General features: G+C 37.8%; 1 protein-coding gene across 1 annotated transcript in view; it reads right to left on the reverse strand.

Annotated features, from left to right (window-relative positions):
- LOC146004388 (putative ATP-dependent RNA helicase DDX60) overlaps nt 1–17,363 on the reverse strand; it is a 72,446-nt gene extending 55,083 nt beyond the window's left edge. Inside the window, exon 1 of the mRNA XM_083143196.1 lies at nt 17,240–17,363. The gene's annotated coding sequence lies outside the window, so the exon portion shown is untranslated. The remainder of the gene's footprint in view (nt 1–17,239) is intronic.
- Between the last annotated feature and the right edge of the window lie 1,683 nt (nt 17,364–19,046).

Consider the following 19,046-nt stretch of genomic DNA (forward strand, 5'->3'; position numbering starts at 1 on the left):
GGCCCATCGACGAAAACAGATGGTAGTCGGAAGGAGCCAGGTCTGGTGAATACGCGGTATGGGGTAGCACCTCCCAGTTGCGTGTGTCCAAGTAGTTTTGGACCAGTCTTGACGTGTGCGATGGGGCGTTGTCGTGGAGGAAAATCAGCTTGTCATGTTTTTTTTTCATAATCCGGCCTTTTGTCACAAAGAGCATGGTGCAATTTCAATTTGATCAGTTGTTGGTGGTAGCTGTGGGCAGTGACAGTTTCACCAGGTTTCAACAGCTCAAAGTAGACGATACCCTGTTGATCCCACCGAACACACAGCATCGTGTTCCGGCCGAAGCGATTTGGTCTCGAGGAAGATGTTGATGGTTGGCCGGGATCAACCCACAATTTCTTGCGTTTAGGATTATCGAAATATATCCACTTTTCATCACCAGTCACAATCCGATGCAGGAAAGACTTTCTTTTTTGTCTGGCAAGCAAGATTTCACATGTGTTTTGGCGTCTCTCCAGCTGCCGATCGGTCAATTCATGTCTCACCCATTCTCTGATCTTTTGAACCTTTCCCATGGCACGTAGACGCATGGAAATGGCTGCTTGAGTAACACCCAATTGCTCGGCAAGCATCATTTGCGTTTGGGTATCGTTCTCATCCAAAAGAGCCTGCAATTGATGTTCCTCCACTTTCCTGGGCCGATTTTCACTCTTCTTGTCATTCAGGTCAAAATTGCCGTCTTTGAACCAACGAAACCAATCCCTGCACGTTGTTTCCGATACAGCACTGTCACCATAGGCCTCCACAAGCATTCGATGCGATTCAGTAGCAGATTTCTTCAAATGGAAGCAGAAAAGCAAAGCTTCCTGCATATGCTCTTTTTCTGTCTGTTAATGTCTGCACGTGCTGACGATGTGCACTGATTCGTGTTGGCAGATGTCCAACTCAAACAAACAGCAGGTATGGCATGCCCATGGTAGCTTCATACACTCACTAACGCCATCTATGAGCAAACAGCAGATTTAAGCTTATACACCTGTTATAATTATGAGTATTGTTAACATTTCTACTGAAAAGAGTTTCAAAATAAGGTGATATGACAATTATACCAGTATGTTGTTTAGTGAATTCTGAACAATTTGAGGTCATAAACACGACTTTCAGGCGATATTGATATGTAGGATATTTAGTTATCCTCGAAATCTCTGCCTCTAGTCCAAAGAATAGGGGAAAATAAATCTAAAGTCTTTGAGTTTATTCAACACTGGCATGCAGTAAAGTACGCAAGGAAAGCTTATGAAAAGTCTGTATTGCGAAAGCGGGAACGGCTATGATCAAAGGCATTATTGCTCAAGCACGGCATGCTATGTGTTTATTTATTATTGCAAAATTAAATTTAAATGTTTAAGTAAAATATTGTCGCAAGAACAAAAAAGTAAAACTATTTGCCAGCGATTTGTGTTAGCATTTATGTAAATAATTAAATAAAACTGATAAATATTGTAAATATTCTTTATTTTTATGGGTACGTCAACACTAAGGTTCTTTGCACCCGTCACATGTCCTTTCTTTAAAAGTCTGTTGCGGACATTAAAACACGCACATGCCCTCGCCGGGAGTCGAACCCGAGACCTCCGGAACAAAGCGAGTTGAGTCGACCACCCAACACGCTCGGCTACCGAGGCCGGCATAAAACTGTTATGTTGGCCTCTTAATGTAAATACATAGCCTACTTTTAAATAAAAATGTTAATTGTTATCTAAAAAAACAAATGAGCATACACAAAAGACATAAAGAGACTTTGAAACATCTTCTAAACGTTTTTCATGTTACATTTAATTTGCATGAGGAATATAATAGCTGCTTAAAAACTGCTATACGAAGACGAAATTTTTATTTTTTTAAAAAAAGGGAGGGAGTGAGTCATTCATTCATTCATTTCAGTGATCAGAGCCCCCCCCCCAATAATTTTGACAAGTCTGGTTACTGTGTTAAAACAAAATAATTTATCTTCATCGATAAAGCTACAGTTTCAAAGTACTCTATTTGTTGTGTCTTTAGTTAAGTGGAAATGCTAGATACATTCCTAATTTGCCCAAAATGATTATTAAGAGCAATGAGCTTGTGTGCTGTGCTCACAAGCGAGGACAAGTTCGTAATGACATTTTTATTACCCAGCTAGCCCCACTGGTTTAGTTCACGCCACGTTTTCATCTTATTTGATTGAATGGCGCCAAATTTAAAAGAGAAATATGACTTCTTTTCCTGTCAGATAACGGTAGTATTAAAATTTTGGAGATCTTTGTACTGGTTCCAATTGGCAACGTTGTTCGTCCGTTTGAATTTCCTCAGAGCGTTGTCTCTAATATGCATTAATAACTTCATGTTAGGTGTAATCCACTGAACAACAACAAAATTAGTAATTGGCTTCAGGGTCATTCCATGTCAAATCAACCAATTTTAGAAAAAAATCATTTTTAGTACATACGTTTGTACATGTTTCTAGATATCAAAACCAATGTTCAAAAAAAATTATTGTCTTTAGTTCTTCTGGGGCAGCCATTTTTCCAACATGGCGCATGACTTTCTTTGCTCATGCGGCAGTATACAGAAACCTTAATATCTCAAAAACTATTAAAGCTAGAGACCTGCAACAAAATTCATTTTGTAGCTAATGAAGTATACTTCCTATGATATTCAGGTATGTTTAACTTGAAATTGCATCGTAAGTACGAAAATTATGGTGGAAAATGGGGTAACAATAGTTAAAAAATTGCATTTTTAAGCATAGGTTTAAGTCAAAGGCAGGAAAATGTGGCAAAAACAGGGCTGTATACTAAAAAAGTATATGTAACTCCCCTCCATTTTGACATTCCTGGGCATGCCACTGGCTATCTTAAGCTGCATGTACTGCTACATTGATAAAAAGATGGGGGAAGCTCAGTTTTGGAGCTGACAATACCAACTGGTCGTGTGACATATGTTACCTCACATTGACCAAAAAGAGGTGAATCTAAAAGTTGAGATTTGTACTGAGAGTTAGGTTCATGAAGGGCTTCCTATGTGCCAAATTTCAGAATTTTTAAAGGGAACCCATCTACTAAGATATTTAACCCCGAAAACTGTCAAAATTCAATGAACGGCCATGTTTGAGCCCATGCTGTAAAAAAGGGGTGCATTTCTAAGCACTGACATTTTATTTACAGACACCCTGCAGGTAGATCTACACATGAAAAAAAAAAATCAAGCCTTAGACTAAACCCCTTCATCATGTATTTTTCAAGAGAAATATCTCACCGATGCACAATTGCCATTGCTTTCATTTGCTTCCCCTACGTGAAACGGATGCTGCATATGTTTGATGACATAAGCGACTGTCAGTGTTTCCAACCCCCCTTTTTTTAACTATGCTTGCCTAACCTAACCTTATCGGAAATGGTTCGTGGCAGGGAGTCGTAACGTAACGAAATGGAACGGTATTTTCAATTACGGTTTCCGTTACGTTACAACCAGAAACAGAATAACTTTTTTCGTGAACAGAAACGTTACCTCAGGTATATGAACATTACGTTACAGGTGTGCATAACGGTACCGAACCATAACTGATCTCTAAAGGAGTAGGTCTTCACGTGACACTTTAACGTTACATCCATTGCCGGCACCCAGTAACGTTACAGGGTAAGAAAGAGGTTCGTCACGTATTGACTAGTAACTTTAGTGTGTGTGGAAAGTGATAGTAACGTTACAATTAACCAGTAACTTAATTGAGGTCACGGTTGTAAAAACGTTACACTCCTTTTCTCAAAGCAACAACGTTATTTATAGCTGGTATGATACAGACGTTCCGATGTGCAATACCGTGTCCGATGCCGTGTTCCGGAGAGAATAACATAGGTCTCTCGTATAATTGTGCTCGTTACTTTTGTAACGTTACAGTTCTTTTCCTCCACAAAAGTCTGTTTCGAAAAAGTGATACACATATCCGTTACGAATAGCAAATACCGTTATCGAAGGCGTTTTCGAAGAAGCCTCATAATTATGATCGGCAGCATACTAACATTACAGTACTTTGACCCCTTGAAAGTCACTAAGTTATAATACGTATTTTCGTTTTGGATGTCAGTGAAAAAATTAAATTGTAAAACAAAACGTTTGAAAACATCCGTAAACAAGATTCGGCGTGACAAAAGTTCTGGTTATTGGAATTTACTTATTAACTATGTATTTATCACAAATATATTTCTTTTCTGCATACTTAATCGCTTTATGTGAATTTGTTCTAATTTGATTATTTATGCAAGATGAATTTTAACATGTACGTTCACTTTATACGATAGCAAAGCAAACGTTTGTTGAGGGAAAACGTTTATATCTATCTATCTCATCTCTCTCTCTCTCTCTCTCTCTCTCTCTCTCTCTCTCTCTCTCTCTCTCTCTCTCTCTGTTTACATGTGTTACATCATTTTTTTTTAAAAAAAATACAGTTGTTTGGCGATGAGAATGATTCGTGCTTAGATTAAGTTGCTGAAGGACGAAACATAAAGGACCAACCATGGTCGAGCCAAAAAATCATTCGTGCCAATCGTTCGTCCACCTAAGCGAGAGGCAAGCTTTCTCCTATCGGAAGACCAAAAATAATTGCTTGTTGCGCGACCTTGAGAAGGCGAACCGAACTGATAGCAGCAGCACCACGCAAAATCGGAAAATCTGAATCCTGAAACTTTGTACACGTGACTTTCGATCACGAAGCATCCGAGTAGACAACGCCTTGGGGCGATATGAAAGGCACTTTTGGCAAGTAGAAAATGCGTAGAAACGAAATGTTAGATGGAATTGTTGTACGAAACAAACGAAACCGCGTTTGTGCAACTGGTCTGTAGCTAGACAGGGCCATTGGACTCTCAAGAAGGCAAGAATTGTATGGAAAGTGATTCTTAAAACTAAGCGAATAAAATGACAGTATATTTTATCATTTACAAGGGCCCTCATCCGCTTACAATTTTGAAAATTACTTTCAGTAATTCTTGTCTTCTTGGACAGGAGGTGCATTAAACTTTTTGGTGTAGAAACAGACAGAATGCCCGCCTACCTACCACGTTCGAAAGAAGGTCATAGACAGACAAGAAAGTAATTTTCAAGAACGCAAGAACGGCAGTCGACATGGATATTGAGCAACGTGTGACTGAGAAATACAATCGGAACAAAGGACAAGATTATTCAAGAAACAGTAATTTTATAAAACTTCCTATAATTAACTCAAACTCAGTTCATCCTTTTATCCTCTTTTGTTTGTTATACTTTTGTATTATTCATGTTTTATATCGCTTTTCTGCCACTTGTAGATAATCGCGACTATGAAGATGAATGATGATCATATTAAATCTATGAAGGGATGTTATAAAAAAAAACAGCCATGCCCAGATGTCTACTCGAACTTGAAATGTTTGGTACGTACCGAGTGTATGAATGGATTACTAAACGACTTCGGCCTTCGAGGCTACGGTTTCAGTTGCAACATGCAGTATAATTACGTTTCTACTACTCTGAATTGACCAAAGCATGTGGTATGTATCCTTCATTTTACTTAAAAAGCCCCCTTTATACATGAGATACTACAAATAGTTTCAGGCATACCCTTGAATTCTGATTGCCTGGCACTTTTTTTTTTAACTAAGTAATGAAGTGACGTTTATATTCATATTAGGCCTACGACTAGCTCGAACTAAAAACTCTTGTGAAATACTGTGTATATGTTATCCTTGTGAAGTGAGGAACTTCATATTTTGCTAAGAAAATATGTATGAAAAATTATATTTGTAGCTACTACTTGAAGAATTCAAATTATTATTATGATGGAATTTCAACTTACGTACAATCTGCATATAATGTGTTATCGGAGAGGAGTTTTTGTCTCGCAGTCAATTTATTTTTAGTTGAGGAACTCGAGAGTAAGCTGGAAATATATAATGACCCACGTTGTGGTGTGCTGTTCGATTAATCAGAATTGGAGTGAGAGAAATCTGTAGTTAAGTTCATTCAACACGTCAATTTGTAACTGTGAATGCAAGTTTTCTTTGATTTAGCAGGAAATCAGTCTGCTATTGTTGTAAGTAATAAATGGAAATATATATATTTTCTGCTCGAGTAGGAATCCGCAGCCGTTATCCAATCAATCAGTTTCTCTGTGTGAAACTTCTGTCTAGGAAAGCTACATACAATTTGCTTTTAATAACAGCAGCTTCAAAATAACCTATCCATTCTTGTCATGCCAAGTAATGTTTGATTTTGATTTGTTATATTTAAATTTGGTTTTATGCCAGTTTTGGCTAATCGCGAAGACGAGGATGGGTGATGAAATGGCAAAATTGATGAAAGGACATCACAAAGAAAATAATGCACAGGCTGTGATCCGAACTCGGAACCTGTGGCGTCGTATTGCACTGTGCTAACCACTCCGCCACGGAGCTCTGCAAAATAATGTTTGACCATACATTGTTCATGAAATAAAAACATAACATATACAGTGGCTCACATTAGTAATCAAATACGTAGCATCTTGCTGCATTCCTTCACAATATTTGAAAATTAACATGTACATAAATATAAACGATGGTGAAATATTTATACGCATTTCTTAAAGTTATATGTAACTTTTTTTAAAAAAATTTGGGTGCGTCAGCACTTAGGCTATTTTGCACCCGCCACGTTATACGGGGTGCAGCCCCTTACCATAACAAATAACATAACTGTAATGTCGCATAACTGAAATATTAAAATATTCTGACTTAGGTTAAAAGCTGAGGCTGTAAAGAGGCACTCAGCGCATATGACAGAAAGCAGGAGAACACACAGAATTATACTGGCCATAGGGCCAGTCGCCAGAGTCTCGTTAGTCTGGAAAGAGCAGTCCAGGGCGTACTACGTGGAATGAAGTTGAGGATTGGATGTAATACGTGGAAGGTCACCCCTTACACCCCTGTTACGTTTAAATATTTGAAAATAGTTATTTATGTTTGGGTGTGAAAAAAGAGATCACTTTAATATTCAGACAAATCGTGAAAGCCTTCTGTTTCTGTTAAGCTACGTTTCCATTCTGACAAGTTCCAGACCCATGACGCGCAACATGTGCAGGCGCATGTTGCGCGTCATTCAGTGCACTGTTTCCAATTCAAAACTACTTCTGCAAAATACGCCTACAACAGCACCGGAGTGCAGGACTTGAGTGTAGCGTTGTTCCATTGTGCTTTAGAGTAGTCAGTGTTTCTTCTCTTGTATTGTAATAATTTGGTAGTGATTTAACTTGTGTAAAGATGAACAATACAACTATGGCGGGTTTTGTGGTTATGGCAGGCGCGTACCATGAACTTGTAAAAATAAGAGGCGAAAACGACCTAGATGGTGGATTAGAAGTTTTCTAGCGAAAAGAAATTCGGAAGGAGCATATAACTCGTTGATGAGAGACTTACGTCTTCAAAGTGGATACGAAAACTTTGTAAGAATGACTGTAAGTGATTTTGCATTGTTATTAAATCTTGTTGGACCACAGATTGTAGTCGCGTCGTCTGTTTCTACTCTAGTGCGCATGCCCCAGGAACTTGCTGCAGGCTGTTTCCATTGTCCGCGGCGCATGTTGTGCGTCTTAATTGTTGGGGCAATTTTGTCCCCGGCACTTGCGCCGCGGCATGTTGCAGACAATTTCCATTTCAACAAATGCTTGGCACATGCAGCGTCGCATGCCGCGCGTCATGTTGCGCGGCAAATTTGTGGTAATAGAAACGAGGCTTTACATCGTTTTTTTTTACTGGTCAACTACAGTGCGGGGAAGGAACAATTGATGCTACTTCCTGACTACATTTGTTACCAGTAGCTGCATTGCTCCCTGACTGAAGTACGAGAAAAATGGGTAACAAAAACAAAAATACAACATTTGACGAATGGCAGCTATTTATTTTTACCGTACCTAACCAAAGGGTACAGGGAAATTGAAAATGTTAAGTAGTATATGTAAGCGTACCGTGGGTGATGCAATAAAACGTAATGACAAGCAAAATGAGGTAGATTCCGTATCTCAGAAAATTCAACCAAGAGAAATAGGAGACTGAAATGAAGGAGCTTCAGTATAAAAAATCAAGACCCTTTCCTCATCCCGACCCCCTTTCCAAACCAAGAGCTCCGAAAGCAGCTGTGCAACTTGGAGTAGGCATTGGGACTGCTGTACGGTTCAGTAGCGTTTCGTCCGAAAGCGAAATTTCTAGAAAAATGCTACAGTTCGTCTGCGACGGTTTAATGAGTTGCGTTTTGTTCGATCCTGGCTGATGATGAGTCACACCTTGACTAACCACTGGCAGCGATGGAATTGGTGACTAGTATACCTCGGTTTACAACTTTTAAAACTACATTGCATAGACAGCGGAGTGCAGACTCAAGACAAATTGTCGAGAGAGAGGTCCCGGGTTCGATACCCGGTGGACGCACAAGTGGTTCGGATCCCACTTTAAACTGTAGGTCCAATCCCTATTAGCCTTAATGTGCATAAAGTGGACTTAAAACAACAAATCAAATCAAAACAAATCGTCGAGAGGAAGTGAACTTGGATCTAGAAATTTTAGTCATGGCTGATGGCAACACTTTCTTACTATCTGTCAACTACGAAGGTGAGATTTGCAATTTCCAGAGGGAAAGAAATATTAAAACAAAAAAATATATATTTTCTTCGATGGAGCATTTAAGAGTGTTAGCAAGAGTTTGCTTCATTAAACACTATTAGGATGGTAGCCCTCGGACGAAACGCTACTTGGTCAGGTAACCGTAAGTTGCCTGTTCCTGGAATTCGGACGCGAAACGCTGCGCCAGGTGCTGTACACCTGGCGGTTCAGAAAGCGAAGATGAGCATGAGCGACGAATGCTGAAACTGACGAAGGGACACTCACAGAGAACACTCATGTGCAGATCGGGATTCGAAACCGGGACCCCTGGCGTCGTAGTGCGCTGTGCTAACCACTCTGCCACGTAATATTTTTTATTTACTCATTTATAGCTACTTCCTTTTAAACTAACTAACTAACTCTCTAGCTTTCTTAAACCCGAAGGTTCATGGCTGCAGCAACACAGGCCTTCCATCTGTCCCTATATTGAGCAAGATCTATATACTCTTTTCCATCCCTACCGATTTCCTTTAGGTCCATGTCAACGTTGTCCCTCCATCTTCGTCTTGGCCTTCCTACAGGTCTCCTACCATCAGGTTTCCCAACAAGAATCCTGTAAACTCCTCTTTCCTCTCCCATTCGTGCCACATGGCCTGCCCACCTAAGTCTTCTTGATTTAATTATTCTAATAACATCTGGACATGAATACAAATTATGTAGTTCTAAATTATGTAACCTTCTCCACTCACCTGTCTCCTCATCCCTTTTAGGTCCAAATATTTTCCTAAGAACCTTATTTTCAAATACTCTCAATTTATGTTCCTCTTTCAATGTAAGGGACCAAGTTTCACACCCATTTAATACGAGCACTACATACAAAATTACTGTTTTGTATATTTTAACTTTTAGTTTCTTAGTTATTAAACTAGAAGACAAAAGTTTATGAAGAGAGAAGTAACTTGCATTTCCTGAATTAAGCCTACTCTTTATTTCCTCTTTAATATAATTTTCATTGGTTAATATTACTCCTAAGTATTTGAATTTGGAAACTGGTTCAAACGAGTTGTTATCAATAATTATATTTTGATTATTACCTAACACTTGGTTTCGGCCTGTAAGCATATATTTAGTTTTCTCTTTGTTAACTTCCAAACCTATGTCTTTAGCAGTTTTGAAAAGTATTTTAGCATTATTCTTAATTGTATTTATATCATCCCCTAATAAGTCTACATCATCTGCATATGCTAACAACTGAGTCACACCATTTAATTTTAGTCCTTCGTTAGTTTCTGTTACCTTCCTGACAGCATATTCTAAGGCAAAATTAAAGAGCAATGGATATAATGCATCTCCTTGTTTTAACCCATCATGAATTGTAAATTTGTCAGACACATAAATACCCACACGAATTTTACTTTCTGTTTCACTGGTGCATACTTGTATCATATTAACAAGCTTCTTAGGTATTCCAAATTCGACTAATATATTATATAATTTATCTCTTTTGACCGAATCATATGCTTTTTTGAAATCAATGAATACCTGATGGACATTTTGATTATATTCCCACTTTATTCAAGTGACTTCCTTTTACCTACGCTAAAAAAAGAAATTTAAAAAAATGAATATTAGTCTTTTTTTCAACATGTCCATTGAGAATGTAAATGATCTGTCCCTTTTTTATTTTGTCAGGAAACCTTTAAAGTTTGACATTATAGTTCTTGGACTTTTGTCGCCATTGCACTGAAAGTTTACATCATTGCAAAGGTTGATATATCTATCTACCAGATAGAACACTGGAATTGAATGAGATTAGGTAGTTGTTCTGTAATGGAGATAACACAATTCCATTATAACTTTGTCATTCGGTAAAATAATCGATTACTTTGATTTCACTATTATTCAAAATGTATCTATCTGTTAAAAGCAAAAGTAAGAACCGAAGTCCACCATACCAGCAACACTACTACTTCTAAGCAGCTCCCACAATTGACTGAGGTTAGAATGAAAGTTTGTCTTGTTTTAACCTTTTGACGCCCAAGACCTTTTTCACAAGTAAGCCTCTGGGTACCGAGCCGATTTTGAGCAAAATGCAGAGTTTCAATTAAATAAGTGTAGATCGGAAGCTAATTGTCCTAGAGAGATGAGTGATATACCGTTGTACGCGGAATGAACCAGAGATTCAGACTATATGAAATTTTTGCAAATATGTGGCGAGGGGGAGGGGGCTAACTCTCAAAATTCCAAAATTTCGGGATAAAAATTGTGTTCCCCCACCCTCCCCTCAAGCATGTTCATGCAATAATTAACATATATTATTATAGCTAAAATGCAATTGCGCGATATATATAATTTTTGGTTGACTTTCCTTTTCCAGGTGGTTCGTGCCCTTGCCTTTTTTTCGGACATTCATGCAAAGGTTCTATTTTTATTTCGCGTCTACCACTTTCGGTTAATCGCGATGATAAAGGATGTGATAGGTGATGGAAGTGGTATAAAGACAAATGACCCATCCATATTTTCTAATCCGACATTAGACTTCGCAGTGTATTACGCTAACTAATTTGCCACGGGATCGGCTTCTTCGTGTTTGTCTACTCATCAAATGATTGATTAGTTATTCAAACTATATAGGTAGGAAAGCTATATAACATAACGAAACAGAAAAAAAATCCACTTGACGTCTTCTAGTACTATCATCAGCCTACAATTTCATGCTCTCAAATCCACACAGAAAACTTCTTGTGGCATTAGTTTTACGGAATGGCCTTGGGGAATAAAGATCGCCCATTTCCTGGTTCAGCTCGAAACAATCAGGTGCCTTATCGAAGCTGCTGTTGAGCACGCAGGGTTTCTAACCTACTTCGCCGTAATTCAGTTGTTGTATGTATTGTAGAGCCAACCGCAGATTAAATAGGAGGAAAAATACTTTTTCCGACGGAAAATAAGTTGGCAATGCTACGAACACTGAGGCATTCTTGATAAGACGCCTGAGGAGGGTCGAGAAAACTTTCCTGAAAAAGCGCAACCCCAGTATCGAAGGTCATGCTACACGTGGATTGGCAACTTTCGGGAGCATGCTGTCTGTCTACACAATTCTACCCAAATACCTGTTTGAAAATGAATCTTCTGCTCGCATTTTATTTTTCAAATGTAGTTCTGACATTGTAGTCATTTTGCAATTATTTTTATTTGTTCTTATTTTGCTTTGCTTTTGTCACTTTTATAATTAATCGAAACTATGAAGATGGATGATAAATAGATGAAATTGATGAAGAGACACCTAAAAAAGATATTTACAGACCAGGACTCGAACCCGGGACCTAAAGTGGATAGGTTGGGGGGGGGGGAGACCGTCAATAACTCCCGGTCACGAACTGGCTTATAATGTTTGTAATTTCTCAGGAGTATTTTTTGTTCTGTTCATGCATAATGCCTGCTTTCGGAAACTTAATTTATAAGTGACACACTTCGTTCGGTGGGGACAAGCCACGAATTGTTTGAGAGGAGGGACAAATCTCATTCATATACTAGATACAATCATGGACTATACTTGAAATGGCCTCCCCGATGGCGCAGTGGTTGCGTCGTCGCCTAGTAATCAAGGGGTCCCGGGTTCGATACCCGGTGGAGGCACAAGTGGTTCGGATTCCACTTCAAACTGAAGGTTCAGTCCCGATTGGCCTTACTGTGCATAAAGTGGACTCAAAACACCAAATCAATCAATCATATACTTGAAAAATGACGTGCTAAACACTACTTTCGGAGATCAGATGGACATGGCAATTTTGATATACAAGATGCACTTTTTCTACTTAGATTGTTTATGTCCAAATTGTATCCTAATAGATAATCTCGCAACAACGCAAAATGTTTAAATTGACTCGAATTCACAATGACTCATATACAGTGTGTTTATAAATGAACGGTGCGGCTTCAAAAATTAATAATAAATCTATTTATTACCTTACACGGACAAAACTTACACCGTAATCAGCAGCAACTGTCCAAGTTTATATAACTTTTTTTAAAATTGGTATAAAGATAGAAATCGAGAGGGGGCAATTGCCCCTCTGTGCCCCCCTTGCAGGTGCTCTTGCCGTCTGGAAGAAATAGTGCACGAAAGACGTGAAAACTAAATCCATCTTGAGTATCCTTTTGTCTTGCTACTCTTAGATTCTGCAACCTTTCTTTCTATAGTCCAATGTTTGCCTTCCTTACCTCCTAGAATTGATTTCTGTACAAGTTTGAGGGCTAATCTACCCTGCCCCCTGTGGTTGTGCCACAACACCTTCTTCCGCCGTTGTTCCTTTGTGAACTTTCATCGGCTTCAAAATACTTCATTTTCTTCAAGAGCATAATATAGTTTAATAACCGGCGATATGATTCCTCTACCCTAAATTTCTGGAATAAAGTATAATAATATAAGGGCATGGAAATCTGGAAGGGGGGCGAGGATGGCCACCTCTCCCCTTTAGAAAACGAATGTCAGCTAAAAGTATATATTTCACACGTATAATTTGATTTGTCATACTAATTTACATTAATTATTATAATGGGGATGCAGGAATGCGATAATTTCGAATTCAAGTGGTGTTTCTTGAGGGGGCAACACTATTATCGGGTTAATATGCAATTGCATATGGCATATTTCTCTGATGTCCATGACGAGGGGGGCATTTTACCCCTCCCCTTGCACCCCGTGCGCACGCCTATTGCTACTCCTTTCTACACTAGTTGGAAGCTTTATTCAGTTTCGAGCCAAAAATGTAATTTAATATCAAATCAGGGTTGTTAAACGTCCACGAACCCATAAATTCTAATGGGTTCTATTGGGTTCCGCAACAAGACTGGAAACTTTTTTATCGCACAGTTTAAATTCGGTCCAAGTTGCGTATTCTTTCATTTCAATATGGAACTTAGACCGTCTTTTAAATTGATCCGGAAAGAAGGTCCCTTTGCCGTATTTCAATTGATCAGGAGAAAAGGTCCCTGGAACGATCTGAAATACATAAAAAGGCTCTTTACGGTCCAGATCCATTTATGCTTGCTAATATTCCCTGCTGAACCGGAATTGAATTGATTTAAAATTCCTGACCCTTTAACAACCCTGGTTGAAATTCATTTGTTTACAAACAACCATATTTTTCACGGCTATTTCACATTAATCCCATACGATATACTGAGTTATTTTTCGCAATGTTCCAATGAAAGGTAAGAGATTTTGGCTATTCCTTTTTCTTCCGTGATGTTAAATAGATTATATTCGTCACGCGCCTATAACGTTACTAGCTAACATTTGTGAATTGTTCTTTCCTTGTAACGTTAACATCTACCATACTGAATTTATTTACGTTCCTTATGTAGATGGTATGTACCCAACTGCATTTTGTTCCGTTCCGCTACAGTGGTTTACATTTTGTTACATTCCTATGTAACGTTAATTAACCATATTGCCTTTCACTTCATTCCGTTACGGAGGATTGCATTCATTACGTTCCTATGTATACCGTTATTTACTACCATGTTGCATTTCGTTACGTTTTTTTGTAACGCTAGTATATACCATATTGCATTTCGTTCCTACGTTCCTTGTAACTTGTAACGGTAGTATATACCATATTGCATATTACGTTATGTTCCAATGTGCTCATTTCGTTCCGTTCCTTTATAACGTTAATATCTACCACAATACATTTTGTTACGTTCCTTGTAACGTCAGTCTATAACATATTGCATTTCGTTACGTTACATGGGTACCAGCAGTGGAACCATACTTTTCCTCCTACAAAATGGAACGTACCGTGTAACGCAAATTGGGTACGTTACGACTCCCTGGTTCGTGGGGCTATCCGTCAGCTACCCGTGCATAATGTACAATTTGCACATGTGACGAACACGATAGTAGGTGTTTTTCAGTGAAGAAGGTTGGAAACACTGCTTACCCAGAACAGTAGTCAAGTTGTGGCTGCCATATTGTGCGTTACGAAAGCGAAAATAGGAATTTAAAAAATTACTCTCTATGAGAAAAACTGTGTTTGTTTTAGTGTAAAAAGCATAATGGCACCTTGAACTATGTTCCGCAATACAGAATTGGTAAGGACGAACCATGCGAAACACAAAATATCAGATTTTAATGTGTCTCCGATGTACGAAACTGGTACCAAAATTAAAAGTGTCCTTGCAATTGGAAATTGCAAAGGAAATTTTTACCTTAAGAGATCTTTCATACATATTCTCAAGCCATATGTATATATTTCTTTTCAATGAGATTGTTTTTATGAGGGTTGCAGTGTTCCCTTTGTTAGTTTTAGAGCATGGGATTCATGTGCCACTTGACACATTCTGAACACTTCTTCATGAGAATATAATATTTTATTCATTCCTATCCTATATGCTTTTGTAAGTAGGTCAGGTAAGTAAGGTTTGGTACTCAAATTGTGCTTCTACAATATTTACAGTATTTTTATAGGTTTTGTGTATGTTGCGATTGTTAGGTTTGATCACCTTGGCATTTGCACACTTCCCTTTCTCTCCATCACATTTTCCAAAGTGGAGACGTTCTTGACATAGCAATGACTTGTGACGTCCATTCAGCAAGCGAATTTAAAATTATGCAAATTTGTACTTCCAAATTTCAAACTTACTTCTACACTCCTTAACAACATTCTTCTGTGCAACTTGTAAATACGTATTAAACAACTGGCACTTGCACAGGAACAATTTTCCCAATGATCGTACCCTGAACTAACATCACATAATCGTGCTACACATAAGCTACGTAAGAGATAATTGTGCAAGTAGTTTATTTCATAAAAAGAGAGAAAAACTATGCACATACAGTTTCCTCATTTTAAGAAAAAGGTAAGAATTTACAATATAGAGAGTATCTCCAATTTCGTTAATATTTGGTATACTAACTACTTTTGGCCTTCTAATCACGAATCTGGGTAAAAATTCGATACAGTCCCAACGGATTTATTCATTTTTACACAAGAAACTACTTACGAAAATGAGTTTCTGTAGCATTTAGAAGTTTGTGGAAGTATTTTCTTTCATCCTTGAATCTATTTCACCGGGAAATCATTTATTTTTGAACAGAAATATCTCTCTGATGCACAATTGTTGTACCTTTAATTTTCTTGCACTACGTGAACCAAATGTTGTGAATGTTTGATGACGTAACTCTCTGTCAGTGTTTCCAACCACGCCGTTTTTTGCAAGAAGATGACAATTGTAACTATGTTTGTCTAACGTAACCTAACCTTGCTGTGCATGGTTTGTGGGGTTATTCATGAATGGTTTGTGGGGCTAAGCGTGCATGATTCATGGGGATTTTTTTGTTTCTGGGGCTATCCGTGAATGGTTCGTGGGGATTTTTCGGTTGACAAGGTTGGAAACACTGCATACCCAATGATGATGTACCATGCTAGTCAAGCTGTCTCGCCATATTGTGTCTTACGGAACCAAAATAAGGAACAACAATAATTTCTCATGTCACAAATAGAAATTATTTTCGTGAAAAAAGCAAAATACCACCTTGAAGAATATTTCGTAATACAGACTAGGTAAGTACGAATGTTAAAAATTATGAAAGAAACAAGTGAGAGGTATTGGGACCATACCAAACTTTTACCCGCATCTGTTGTTAAAATGCAGGGCTCACGTGTAGAAATTGTACGTTATGCATGGCTAGCCCCACGAACCATTTGCGGTAAGGTTAGGTTAGGAAAGCTTAGTTAATATTTTTGGTATGACTTAAGATGAGTGGATCTCTCTCAGATTTTCTTCATATTTAGTATACTTACTAATTGAGGCCTGCTAATGACGAATCTGAAGTTAAACTTTGTCGGGAGCCTCTAGAAATTGCAAAATAATTGCGAACCATTGACGTGTAGTTAGGTTAGGTTAGGCAAACATAGTTAAAATTTGGTGTTATGGTAGTATCAGGATCTAGAAATTGCTAAATAATTGCGAACCATTGACGTGTTGTTAGGTTAGGCAAACACAGTTAAAATTTGGTGTCGTGGTAGTATCAGGAATATATATATTTCCTTGTGAAACAAAAAATTTCGCGAAAATCGACAGTTTCCATTCCGAAAACTAACGCCTTATTTTCGCTTATTTTGCAATTTCTAGACGTTTCCGACAACTTTTAACTCCAGATTCGTGATTAGGAGGCCTCAATCACGAGTATGCCAAATATGAAAAAAATCGGAGGGGGGTACGGTCATCTTAAGAAGGCCAAAATTGGTTAGTATACAAAATATTAACGAAATTAGATACACTCTATATTGTAAATTCGCTCAAAAAAACAAAAAAAAAACTATAGGCCTACACACAAAATCTAGTCCGAAACACAACTGGACCATTCAAATACAAAAGTGATATAGTTTTGCACATTTTCAGAAGTGTTCTGTGCAATATTTTACTCACACGGCATGGCTAAACATTATAACGCATTACGTATACCACATATTATAACAAGAAAGGAATGAATGAATGATTAAATGCAATTTCTTTAAAAAGGTAAGATTTCCCCATGTTACTTTTACTTTTGGGTCGAATGAATATTTCAATTCTGTGGTTCAACTCTACACTTAATGACTTACAAGATGCTGGCTGCAACTGATAGTTAGTTAGTCCACTGGAAACAAGTACGATAAATATTTCTGACAATTTCAACCGGCACGATGTCATTTGTATGGTATACGTATATAGAACACGGCACCAGAACACCACCAGAGAGCCACGAGCAGAATGAGTGAGAGGAGGAGAGAGCCGTAACCGGTCTCACTTGTCGCACAACACTTCTGCAACGTTGCGTTATGACGTCAGTAGAAATACATTTTATTTTTAGGATAAATGCCAAAGTTGTTAGGTTAGGCTAGCTAGGTTTAGTTCTCTTAAGATAAATAATAAGTTAGCAGTGTATTTATGCTAATGGAACCAAACCTAACAACGTAGGCAAGAATTCCTCATCTTACGTCAGAATACAATGTTGCAGAAGTGTCGTGCGATAATGGAGACTCAAAGCCGAAACAGCCACGAAATAAATACAACAGTCGTGCAAACTGCTCGCAATGAAGTTTGGTTAAATTTTCTTTGTAACTCGGAGAAAACGTCAAAAATTCTACCAATTTCAACTGAAAGAGCAATTTTAATTTTTGGTCCAATATCTGCCATTTTGTGTTATATTTTGGAGAATGCAAACATTACTGTTTTAATAATAATAATCTATTACAGGATTTGCAATACTGTACGTCACAATTTTGTAATTTAAAGTTGTGCAACGCTAACAAAAGTTTCTCTTTTTCACACCGAATACATAAAATATAGCCTTCGCTTCATGCAAGACGTAAAATATTCACCGAATTTAACATTGTACTCGTAATTGGAAAATATCCCGCTACATATAACTATTTATAGCAGTTAGCAACAATGCAACTATGTGCGGGGAAAATAAAACCCATCGTAAAGAAAATTTCGGGACTTATCCCGAGCTCTGCGATATTATGACCTATTTGATCTATTGATTACAGCAATTACGTACATTTTATCATGGTTCGTAATTTTACTTATCTCGTATATCATCTGCTAAAGATAGGCATTTGTGGAAGAATACAAAATGTAATGTCTGGGTGCACTGGCGTACCCAGGGAGCTGAAGGGGCTACAGTCCCTCGAAATTTTCAGAAAATAAAAAATTAAAATGAAGTTAAGTACTGAAGTCGGAAAAAAACTTAAAATTACCCCCGATAACAATTTTTGTGTTCGAATAACTTTTAAAACGAAGGTTTAAAATGGTAATGGAGCTCATATCTCATGAAAATAAAACGCCAACAACGGGGTATCACCAAAATCGATTTACGCCGATGTATTCTATGATCCAAGCAAATATTTAATCTCAGTCTTTTCAGCAAAGGTTAGATTCATGACACTGAACCCGTGTTCACATTCAGCTGTAGCTATAAGTACAATTTTAATTGAATTCGCATAATCCATGAGTGAGGTGGAAATTTGTTTTGGATTTTCTTTGTATATGTGAAAATATTTAACTAGTGACGCACATATGTTTTCACTTACATTAAAGTTCACCTGAGGTGTCTCCATAGGCGTAGCTCGGAGCAGCCCCGGCCCTAGGAATTTTGCTGCCCCGAAATATTACTTCATGCTGCCCCAACCCAAAATACGTACAATGAAAACGTAATGTATCAACAATGTATCACATGGTATAACCAATTTTTAACATAATAAAATGAAAGAATACATAATGTGAGAAGATAAGTTATTCATAAATAAAGAAATAATATACGTATATTTAAGCCTAATAATAATAAAATATCTGTTGCATTTTCTCACCATAGTTTCTGCCGACGTGCAGAACTGTGTTCTCTTGTTTTGTTTCACTATTTCTTCA

The sequence above is a fragment of the Lepisma saccharinum genome, chromosome 21 (genome assembly GCF_977018435.1).
Source record: "Lepisma saccharinum chromosome 21, izLepSacc3.1, whole genome shotgun sequence".
Lineage (NCBI taxonomy): Eukaryota > Metazoa > Arthropoda > Insecta > Zygentoma > Lepismatidae > Lepisma > Lepisma saccharinum.